The sequence below is a fragment of the Papilio polytes genome, unplaced genomic scaffold (assembly GCF_000836215.1).
Source record: "Papilio polytes unplaced genomic scaffold, Ppol_1.0 DF822845.1, whole genome shotgun sequence".
NCBI classification, from domain to species: Eukaryota; Metazoa; Arthropoda; class Insecta; order Lepidoptera; family Papilionidae; genus Papilio; species Papilio polytes.
This window is the reverse complement of record NW_013526359.1, coordinates 2,841,327-2,853,771: the sequence shown is the minus strand read 5'-3', so window position 1 is coordinate 2,853,771 and position 12,445 is coordinate 2,841,327. Positions and strand designations below refer to the sequence as shown.

Below are 12,445 nucleotides of genomic sequence, written 5' to 3'. Positions count from 1 at the left end.
TGTCCTAATTTTGTCACTCTGCTACCCGCGTGTGAAACTATAATGGTGGACTGCATACGAGTGTCAAATGCATAAAATTTGCATTACCATCCCGATAACAGTGTAACAGCTCAACGCCACATTAGGGCTTATCGAACGCCCCCTGATGCTTTATAGTTTCCCTTTTCCCGCGTAATGGCGGCGCATTTGCCGCGGCCGGGGCTCCTGCCGCATTAGCCTCTCATATACGACATTTTATTGTGAATAACTGGCCAGTTGGACATTCATATATTAAGACCATGAATTTAAATAAAATTAGGAGAAAATAATAATAATATTTTAAAAACAAAACAAAAAAAACAAAAGCAAGTAGCCTATGTGTTCTTCCAGATTATATTCTACGTCAATGACAAATTGATTTAGGCTACAGACTCGTAACAAACATCCATTCATCCATCTAAGCTTTCGCATTTATTATTTTAGGATGATTATCTGTTAAAAAAATCGTTGTAGTAAACGAAAGTTGTTGTAAAAAACCCTATACGATAGAGTTTAATACTAGTCGTCCCTAATGATAGTAGAGGGAACGTTATTGTGAGAATCAACAGACAAATAGAAGCTTTGTAACTATCGGTAAACACTAATCATTCTCTAGAGAATTAATTGAATGACCAGCGAAATAACTGTTAACTCAAAGGTACTTTCTATCGGGTCAGATGACATGATAGAGGAAATTATTTCTAGTTATTTGAGTTGCCTTTCCCGTGATCTAATTCATTTTACTTAGGCAAACTACCTTATCGAAGTCATGTATCTAAAAAAACAAATTAGTAAAAAATGTGTCATAGCCCTTTAATGATTTATGGTTTCCATAGACTGTAAAAAATGCGCGCCAAATTAAATGGCGGCGTGTGTTGGCAAGATGTCAACACCACCTCGGAGTTGGGCGCGGTGATTAATGGCGGGCGGTAAACTTGTCAGAGCTTGTATCGCTACATCATCGAAGAAATCTGCCTAGTCACACCACATTGCGAAGGGTAATTGCGAATTAAACCGGCTTTTTACTGTAATTGGGTAGTTTTATGTGTGATAGGGTTTATTAAACCGTAGTATTACTCGTCCTTTTGTTGTAATTATAGTTACCACTAGGCATGGATTCCTTCTTTGTTCACGGGTTTGATTATTGCGTTATTATGATATCCTGAATTTACAAACAAAAAAGTCAATGGTGACTGTAGCTGTTTTATACTTTCAGTTGTTTTGTTAAAAAATCTCAGTTTTGTCTATGGTGAAAATTCGAATTTGGAATAGAACAAAGACGGATTTTATAAAGCTTTCACTTAGTTTGTAAGTTAACTAATTATTCTTTAATATGATTAAATTTTAAACAATTATATGGACATTACATAATATAATTTGCTCCACCAGCCCTCAGCACATAAATAACGTCGGCGTTACGTCTGCTATCTCTTTGTAACATAACTTTGCTATCGCGGGTTCAGTTTTTATGTCTTCCCCTTCCGTTTGATGCAGCCTCATTTGTTTATTCAAACGCGATTATGTGAGCTTCTAAAGTATATTAGAAAGATTTCTGTGAAATATACTTAATGTGTTATTTTTAAGTCAATGGCAAACGAAACTCGTGTTATTTCTACATACAAAATAATTATCAAAAGAAGGGGCAGCTTCCTCCTAAATATTGTAGATCTTTTTTTGGCGAGGCCCACGTCATATATTAACGTTTCATGAGGACTATAAATAATTGTTTTTCCCGTGTCTACAATGAAATATAAAAATACTAGGACATTAGAAATAGAAACGGTGGTCTTATAAAAGTTATTGAGAACGCACCTTAACCGTGATCCAAACAACGGTTAGTGTGTGCACACCCTAATATTTCTAACCTCAAACCATAATGCTTAGTTTCTAGTATCTATACAAATAGGTATATCACAATATGTATCTATTTTCACCTTCACAATCTCATTATGATAAAGCTTCGAATACGTCATTCCATTTCGAAGTAGCGAACATTCGGGAACTCTATAACCATAAACATGGTGTTAAGGAAGAATAACGAAGTAGGAGAGTATCGAATTTGCATTTGCGCTGTATTTTATGTAAATCATTACACTTAACATCGATCTGATGGTTACTTTTATCTTAGTATCGTTGCTGTATACGATTGGAAGGTGTGTTATCTGTTATCTAAGAGTCTGTTAGTTTGTTATTCTGCTTTTTTACTGTCCTTTGCAAGAATAATTTAGATGTCATGCGATTTAAAGATAAAGACTTCTGTATTCTAATTATTTATAAATTACAACCCTCTCTTTAGTTGCATAAAACAGTAAGATCAGCCAAGTCTGTTAGGTTAGAGGGTGCAAACCTGAAACTAAACTATCGCACAACTATTTAGCTTTGATTCCTTACTTATATGGAGGTGTGCACACTACTCGATTTTACTAACTAAACAGTTGAATGGGCTGCGAAACAATCGGCAATCGCAAAACAGTTGTGGTATAGTTTAGTTAAAGGTGTGGCTTCTTTATAAGGGGACTACGGGTGAACTATGGTTGGTTACCTATAGGTACCATAAAAAATATGGAATTAAAACTTATTTCGCATGGCATCACATAGAATTTTTAATTGAAATATATTCAGAACACTTGACACCCACTATCAATAATTAGTTGGGTTCAAGTTACGCTGTACGCCGTCGTGATAATTAGTCGAATACAGGCTCAACAGCGCCGTGTCGCCCATTATTATTTGGGCTCGTTGCCCACGCTAATGAGCGCACAGTATACACAACCTTGCAGCAGAACAAACAATAACGTACTTTTTATATTAAAAATATAATTAAGATTATTTTTAAATTATAAGGTGTCCAATTAACAAGCGGCCATCTGAATCCGCCAAAATGGCGAAGCGACCGCTGCATATAGACATTCGCAATAGTGGATGCGTAGCCTACCCTTAGTCGACGGAGGAAGAGACGCACATAAATAGGACATTTCCTCTTACGCGTCTCCCTCACTGTCAAATTCACGTTTTCTTTCCATGCATTAGTGGTACAGCCCGCTTTAACATCTCACACGAATGGGCCGGCTCGCCCGGTGTAATACAATGGCCACACAGAAGACAGGCGTGAAGTGGGAGCTATTCCATGTTTCGTCTGATAAATGTTCCCCTTACCACCATTTTCCTCATAAGAATATGATGAAAAGGGGACGTGGATTTGACGGTGGAGGAGACGCACGGGAGGAGGAAATATCCTCTTTATGTGCGTCTCCTCCTCCGTCGATTAAGGGTAGGCAACGCATCTACTATTGCGAATGTCTACGGGCAGAGGTTGCTTCGCCATTTTGGCGCATTCAGATGGCCGCTTGCTCGTTTGCCACCCTGTAATATAAAAAAAATCCTTTTCTCATGAAATGAAGGGTGGGAAGGAAAAGGGACTGAAGTTGGGTATTTTATAATGCATTTTGTAAGCATGTCTTGGGTTTCCATTATTTATTATGGTCTACAATCACTTATTTATCGTATTCCTTTACGCTATTAACGGTTTAGTTACTTTTTTTAATTACGGTAACATCATAAAATGTCTTGTTATAACTTTGTGACGAGTAGAAATTAACTTAAAAATATATCAATTTTATTGCAACATTCAAGGAATAGACAAATTTGTGTAGTAGATTAAATGGTGGTTCTGATGTTTCTACTCTGTGGCGTCAACACAAGTGCAGGGTATGGGAGGGAACTTGTTACTTCCCGCGCACGGGGGTACCAAAGTTGTGTGAATAATAAATTGTTTCTATAACAGGTTCATAAACAACACGGTGAGGTAGGTGTGAGGGGAGGTATTGTGCTCCAGTGCTTTGTCGGATTACTACGGCTTTGCCTAATTGTAGGACTTCGTACCTTGAGTTGGAATTTGTTGATTGTAATTCCTAATGACGTTAAGATCAGAAATTTAAACTTCTATTAGTTTAACTAACGAAAAAACAAATTGACTAATCTTCTACCATATAATACTAATATTATAAATGCGAAAGTTTAGATGGATGTTTGTTAGAGTTTGTAGCCTTAACGGCTGAACGGATCTCCATGAAATTCGGCACAGATGGTAAGTAGTCTAGAAGAACACATAGGCTTCTTTTTATCCCGGAAATAGTTTCGGTTCCCGTGGCATGCATTAATATTGTTTTTTTAATGTTTACTCGATAATTCTGCAATGGTTCAACTTATTGAAATTTGGCACAGATATAAAACAAAGTCTGGAGTACACATGGGATAAGGTTTATCCCCGGAAAATGTTCTGTTCCCAAGAGACACGTAGTTTTTTTGCTATTTTTATAGTTCGTCTGTTTTCTAATACCACGCGGACGAAGTCGCGGGCAACAGCTAGCTATTCGAATTGCATGATAATTCACTTGTTTGAAAGTATTCTAGCTGACTATGATGAAGAAGGTCGTATTGGAATGAACATGATTACAAAACTACTTGTGGTATAGGAAATAAAAGACGGGCTTTATGTACGCAATGTATAATCCGACTAAAGTCGATCGCATACAATTGCATCGTGTAACCCGACCAGAATTGCTGGTGCCATACACCACACTACTTAACATAAGGGCCTGTCCCACCAAATGGTGAATTGTCTGAATATTTCCAAACCAATACGACTTAGAGTTCTTCAAGAAGCGAGCCTATCATTTCCTCAAAGGCCGACAACGCATCTGTAGTTCCTCTGGTGTTGTGGATGTCCATGGGCGTCGATGACGTGTTCACGCAGCTTGTTTGCCCCCTTTTTTTATAAAAAAAAAATAACAATCCAATGAGTAAAATTGGATTTTCTTACCTTAGTGACGTCCTTTAAAAGCTATCTGAGCCGCTATTAGCCAGTGGGACAGGCCCTAATTATCGTCGCGAAAACATTATCGATCGGGTAAAAATAGTGTAAAAGACTTGTTCCCGATTATACTACACTAACCTTAATATAAGTGTGACGCTACACCAAATCAAATGATATTAGTATTTTCGATAATTCAATATGTAGCTAGGAACGAGGCCGTATCACCGGAAAAGGAAGACATAAAGTATGAACTTACGCGAGATATCAAAATAATACGATCCAATAATAGCTTTATGTTTGCGAAGCGAATATAAGTGCGCGGTTATACGTACAATGTGTCATTAAAATTCATAGCACATAGTCTTCAGATCTGTTTTTATAACATTTTTAAACGATATCATCATCCTTTCATTTCCCCGTTGTAATCCTACTTTTTTCGGTCGGCGCATAAAGTTTCCCTCCTCTAGGTCCTATCCATCACCTTAGTCATCACTCCCTTCATGATATCGTTCACGCAATCCATTCGTCTCTTTCTAGGCCTACCTCTGGTATACCCTTCCACAAATTGTGGAGGAAAGTTGAAGGAAATCTCATGGTTAAGTGTTACTGTTATTCCAAATTTGTTTACGATTAATTTCGGTAAAAATAAAGCTGTTATTATTTTTATACAACGCCTTTTTCGAACATAACCTTAAAATTACATTTTGACGTCGCTGTTTACTTAGGGAGACCGCCTTCATTAAACAACATTACGTATTAATTACTAGAGTACATTTTATTTACAAACGTATTTTTATTTACAACAAGCTGTTCCCGTGCGGCTTCATCCGCTTGAAATTATAAAAACTTTGTTTTATTGTTTACATTTGGCAATTTCTCAATTGAAAATGTCAAAATACATTACCTTACTATGGCAAACTTCATTCCTTGATGTTGGCAGCAACTTATGGTCTCTTTCCTATAGGGTTTTTATCCAAAATATTTACCTCCTAAGTTTAATGGTGTTAAAATATATAGCCTAAAGCGTGACGTAAGTGTAGGGCCTTTTATAAAAAAAATAATTATTCGAAAATATTCTGTGATTGCTAACATCTTAGGCAACAAAGTGTGTGTTTTCGCTTTATTATAATAGTATAGATAATAAAGATAAATAAAATATGGATACTACTATATTAAATGTTTATTCAGATTATTGCATTTCACTGCGTTAAAACAGAACGAAGTTACTAAATTAACGCGTGATGGAAATTATATAAATGATTTTGTGAGAAAGGAATAATTAATGGAAATTGCGTTAGGCGCTTCCAATCAGCACACGTAATGAGGACCTGCTGTAAAGTCTGCTGTCGTATAAATCGACCACAACTAAGGCAAGCTATTGGCGAGATCTTGATTGAGCTATTCAGAACCTTTGCTTCGTTTAACAAGGTAACAAGTGAAATACAATTGTAACGTGCCAGTTTTAAAGATGCTGGCCTTGTTAAAAAAAAAAGTTAAAAACATAACATTAAGAACTTATTGCTCGCGACTTCGCGCGCAATAAGTTCTTAATTGAAAAAGAAAAGAAAGTGAAATTAAAAATTAAAAAAATTATAGCCTATGTTACTACTCACTTTTAATCATAAAAGAGTGTATTAAATCAGCCCACTTTTCGAGTTATTTTAATACATACAAAAAATACAAATCTTTCCTCTTTATAATATCAAGTATAGATTTTGAACGGATATTCTCAGTCGCCTGACATAATTATTTTAGAACAAAAAAATAAAAATTTAAAAAGTATAAACTATTAATTAATGATCAGAATTATCATGTAACTGGTATGTAATATTCTGTTATTTCCATTCCAATTAATTGGTTATTGGGTTCATTTATCAATTTGTTTACGTTTTAAATATCTGTTAATGATGGCTGGCGTATATCACAAAGGTCCATAGCGTTCGATAAGCGGCTTGATTGGAGACTCGTCCTCAATATAATCTGTACTTTCGGCGGGAAATGATTCAATCAATACGCGAACGGGCTATATTTGAACAATCTATTTGCGAATTCGTATTGCACTCGAGTTCAGGCTATTTAATATTGAACACTCATTGGGATAAATTTCTCTGATACACTTATAAATGACGGGTAACTCACCATCGATTGATGCTTTGATTTTATTCATAAAACAATGATGTTACTAAAAAAAGTTTTAAAAAGCGATCATCAGAAAGATTTTTTGTAATGTACATTGTAACTAATGGTCGGTTTCCTAGCTATATTTAACCATTCGTTAGTGTTTGTGTTTCGATGACTTCATGAAATGTGTTTCTGAACTACATAACGAGTACCACATTGAAACTTAGATCAAGTTAACACTAATGTATCACTAGGTAACCATAAAATACTTGGGAAACCCAGCATTAGTTAAATTATTGTTAAAGTTGTTCAAGATGAACAGCGAGTTGATATCTAAGTAGATATTAAGGTAATCAGCGACACGATGTAAATCATTTGAGCGGCTCAACAAATTGAATCTCGCTACGTCGCTTATAGACGATTGCGACGCCGATAAGCCAAACGACTTTATTACGTGTATCAAATGATTTATACGAAATATTTCAATAAAAAAGAAATAAAATCACATTTCATACCGTTGAAAATGTTAACGTAACGTTACGAGGTGTAATATAACATGCTACACGGCGAGCATTTTTCTTCAGGAATGCCAACAAAACATATTAAAATAAGTATACATACATTGGTTTAAACTCATAAAAATGTTACATTTATAAGCAAACACAACATTCATAGATAGAAAAACAAACAAATTACAAATTACCTTACATCTAAGAAGTTAAAATCAGTCTTAAGTAATAATTCTAAATAAAATTAGAACAAAAGAATCACACGGTTAGTACATGTTAGAGGGAAAGCAGTAAGCAATGAGCCACTCAACGAATGTTACACCTCGTAACGTCTGTCATTATGCGTCTTCATCGTATCTACTTATATGCATTTTACTATACTGACGACTGCATTTTTTCCCAATCTTCTACTTCTAAAATAGTACAAAGATAAAATACAAGAGATAGATGATTTCCTATTGTTAATAAAATACAAAAGTTATATTTTCTTTTATTTTAATTTTAAATTATCTTGTTGTGTCCGTTATAAAGGTGAATTTATTGCGAACGTTTGAAGCTTTTAGTTTAATTCTATCAAGTGCAGTGATCCTGAAATACTAGTAGCGTCGACGCCAACGAGTCGGCGACGACTTAACTGATTGCAAAGACGATTGTTGTATTGACGGTTCTTTTAAATGTTTATTTCCTAGATTTTCAAGAACTAAAGGCCATTTATTTCGCAAACGTCCATTGAAAATCTGTAGTATTTTAAGTTGGTTTTTCCTAATCCTTATAATAATCGTCCTTAGCGTATTTTGCTTCATGAGTTTTTTGTTTTAAAAATAATTTGCACTCCCTATACCTTTTAAAATTAACTTTTATTACTCAAATAATGATCTTAAAGTTTTATTTAAAAATCAAATAAGACACTTTGCAAAAACTTTGATGGCAATAGATATTAATTAGCGCAGTTGCTATGACACGGAATGGGGCAGAAAGCCAGTTGGCCTGAATCGCCCTGTGAGCAAGATTGCTGGGAAGTTTGTTCATTAGTCGCCGGCGCTGACCTGTAGTCAAATGTGAAAAGTTTAATTGTCCGAGTGTCGGTAGGGCGCTACTGTTGCTCATTGCCGATTCAACATAACTTTCAGTTTTAATTACACGCTGAAAAGAGTGGATGGTATTAAATAATTAACTAGTTGTTAAAGTTTCATTTGATATGGTACGCTAGGAACAAGCTAATAATTGAATGTGCCGCTTTTTAATACGTACTAGCTGTTCCCGTGCGGCTTCATCCGCATGAAATTATGATTTTTTTTTACTGTTTACATTTATCAAATTATCAATAGCAAATGTCAAAATGACATGACATGACACACTTTGGTAATTTTGCTTCCTTGATGTTGGCAGCAACTTATGGTCTCACATAAGGGTTTTTAACCAAAACATTTAACCCTAAGTTTAATGGCGTGAAAATATATAGCCTAAAGCGTGACGTAAGTGTAGGGCTTTTTATTAAAAAAAGAATTATTCAAAAATATGCTGTAATTGCTGACATCTTAGGCAACAAAGAAGTGTGTGTTTACGCTTTATTATATTATTGTAGAATTATAGATTACAGTCGGTATCTATTGTCACGATAGTTGGTCATAATTGTTCTCATTGTTTTTAATGGAAGGATTACATGTAACAATGAAAATCTACTGTTAGTACTACTTGATATAAAAAGAACTCAATTTTCATCACAGAAATGTTGTTCAGAGCTCGATTTATAAGTTTACCTAATTGCTGTGTCTTTATTTTAGATCTGATTATTGATTGAATAAGTTTTAACTAAACTAAACGATACAATAAATTAAAAAATCAATCCAAAAGTGTAGTTTTAATTTTACAAATAGAAACAAATGAATAAAATAATAGCAATAAGCATTTCTAATTATCAAAATGGCGTCTTAGAATACAGAAAGGTTGTTCCTGGAAAATACGGACAATAAACATTCACCTTTCCAACGTTTACTTTAAAGCTTTTCATTTGATTAACATTGCTATTTCGTAGTAAAATGAAAGCTCAATGTTATAACTAAGCTTTAATGAACTCTATACTTATTCTGATAATACCAAATTCAGTTCTGTACTCTATTCTTTGATAGCAAATATGTTTTTCAAAGATTATGATTAAAACTAGCTTTTGCCCGCGACTCCGTCCACGACTAATTAAACAAAAACAAAAGTATGTAGTCAATGTGTTCGTCCAGACTATGCTCTACATCTATGCTAAATGTTATCTTAAATTTAATGATATTAGTAAAAGAGTATCTATCAAGTTTAGATAACTAATAGTCGTAGTTACGTGGTAGATATTAAAAAAAATTACTACTATGCAGTAACAAGTCAACGTAATCTACGAGTGTAAACATTTGCTACGTAATTATCGTAGCAAAACATAAGGTCTACGAGACATTCTACAATTTATTTTTGGGTATAAAACTCGATCTAAAAGAAATGTAGGTTTCGTCTTTCTAAATAGCTTTTGTCGACGACTTCGTCCGCATGAATCATATCTTCTTACTAATATTATAAATGCGAAAGTTCAGATGGATAGATGGATGAATGGATAGATTTTTGTTACAGTTTGTAGCCTAAACCGGTGAACGGATCTCGATGAAATTTGGCGCGTATGTACACAAAAGTCTGCAAGAACACATAGGCTACTCACTTTTGTTTTTTTTAATTCGACGCAGACGAAGTCGCGGGCGAAAGTTAATTTGAAATAAAAACAAAAGCAAGTCGTCCATGTGTTCTACAGACTATGCTCCACGACTCTGCTAAAATTCATTGAGATCCTTTCAACCGTTTAGGTGGCAAACTCTACCAAACATCCATCCACCTAAAACTTTCGCATTCATAAGTAACATAGAAGTTGCTATAATTGTTTTATGTTTTGTGGACCTTATGATCGCAGTTTCGTATCACCTTTGCACTAATTTGTTAACCTTGTACTATGTACTGAGTGTACAATATTTTCATTAAGGTTAATGTATTCGATAGCGTATGTAATGCCTTAATTTCCCTTTAGACAGCGATTCCGAAGGCGATGATATCGTTTTTACTAATTAATTAATTAACAAGAGTATATTTTGTTTCATAAACATGTTATGTAGCATTGTAGTGGCGCATAGTAAGTCAGTCGTTTGTTAGCCGCGCTGGAGTGAGGACGTGCGCTCCGAAACTTTAGAACGGCTTCGTGAAATAATTAAATTATCGAAAATTAATCTATAACAAACTTGCACGTGATTGCATGTGTTTGTGGCGTTGAGTGATTGGATAATTTCTTGGCAAAGTTTAATTTGTGTTATAAAATTAATAGTGATTTTTTAAGTACGTATAAAGTTTTAGTGTTCTCATAAATATGGGAGAGTTTTTGTGAGTAATTTAATTTTGTGTTAGAGGTTTCGAAACGCTACATAAAAATAAGGTACGTCTGCTGCTTAAGTGTGTTACTTAGGGGTGCGCTAAACTGTAATACTAACGATTTTAGTTATAATATACATGGTATAATAAAATAAAAATTTACGCTTAGTAAAATGTCGAAAAAATTTACAATTTACATGCAATTTATATAACGATCTATTTCAAGTTTCCTAAATACAATCATTTTATATATGGATTTTTATTTTAATACTATAGGGACCACTGTTCTTAGTTTTATTCATATATAACTATATATATGATTATTGTTCATGTCCATTGACATTATCACATTTAATTATAAATAAATTTCAATTAAAAAAAAAAACAAATTCAAATTTAGAATTTTAGACTGTAAATGAAGTGAATGTGTTTTTTTTTCAGTAATTTTAAAAAATAGGTTACCATTCAAATAGAACGGATACTTTGTGTTATATTAATCTTTTGTAAATCTAATTCATCCGTATTAAATTATATTTTTATATTAATGGATTTCTTTAATTCAATTACTTACAAAGGAATTCCCCAAAATAAATTCCCTTTGTGAGTAATTAAAAGGAAAGATTTCTAAGTAGATTCGAAATTACAAGATCTTTTTCATCTTGAATAACGTTGGATTCAAGATTCTAACTAAGATTATCTTTTGATATTCATCAGACTTCCTTTTTCTATGGAATCGGCTCAGTATGTACACACTCTTTTACGCATATTCTCTGTCACACTATTGCGGACTTCTTTTTTTGTCATGTACATTCTCCGCTACATTAATATACTCCAGTAGGATCGGCGCACCGGGTTTTCGTCCTCCAAATAACTCTATCATCCGTCATCTCAGTCATCACTCCTTGATTATGTCTGTTTTCACGCAATCCATCCATCTCTTTCTAGGTCTACAGGTGTACCACACTGATCTAACGTCCTTCTTATCATAAGCGATTTATTCCTGCCTATATCCTGCTAACCTCCTTATTTTCCACTGGGGCTACTTTCAAACGTTCTCTAATCCTCATTCCGTATCTTTACCTTTCAAACATTTCTTCCTGTAATAAGAAAATATGGATAACACAGAATTGTCGATCGTTACTGATTTGCGGCAGTGGAAAGTTCTTTTATTTATTTTGTTTGAGTTCAACCATGGTTTGCGTGAGAACACGAAAACTCTATGGTGATTAACATGCAACGTCTAAGCCGTATGCAGGCATAAATATTAGTTCGTTGAACGCAATTTAAAAGAAAAAAACCTTACTCTATTAACACCTTGTTCGATTTAGAAGCATTTTTTTTTAAATCTGAGTATTTGATATCTGTATTAGATGTATTTAATGGGCCAAAAATAATAATGAATAGCTGTAGCTCGCGCCTCGCTCGCGTGAAACTAAAAAAAGATAGCCTATGTTATTCACAGATATATTACCTTTCTAACGGTGAAGGAATTTTTAAAAACAGCCCAGTAGTTTTCGAGTTATTTCAATATATACAGATATACGTATCTCTCTTTGTAATATCAGTACAGATAATGCAAAATATTCACAAA

General features: G+C 34.1%; 1 protein-coding gene across 1 annotated transcript in view; it reads left to right on the top strand.

The window, feature by feature from the left end:
- The first annotated feature begins 10,655 nt into the window (after positions 1–10,655).
- The window catches only part of LOC106105391, an 84,498-nt gene continuing 82,708 nt past the window's right edge, over positions 10,656–12,445 (top strand). Inside the window, exon 1 of the mRNA XM_013285685.1 lies at positions 10,656–10,918. The gene's annotated coding sequence lies outside the window, so the exon portion shown is untranslated. The remainder of the gene's footprint in view (positions 10,919–12,445) is intronic.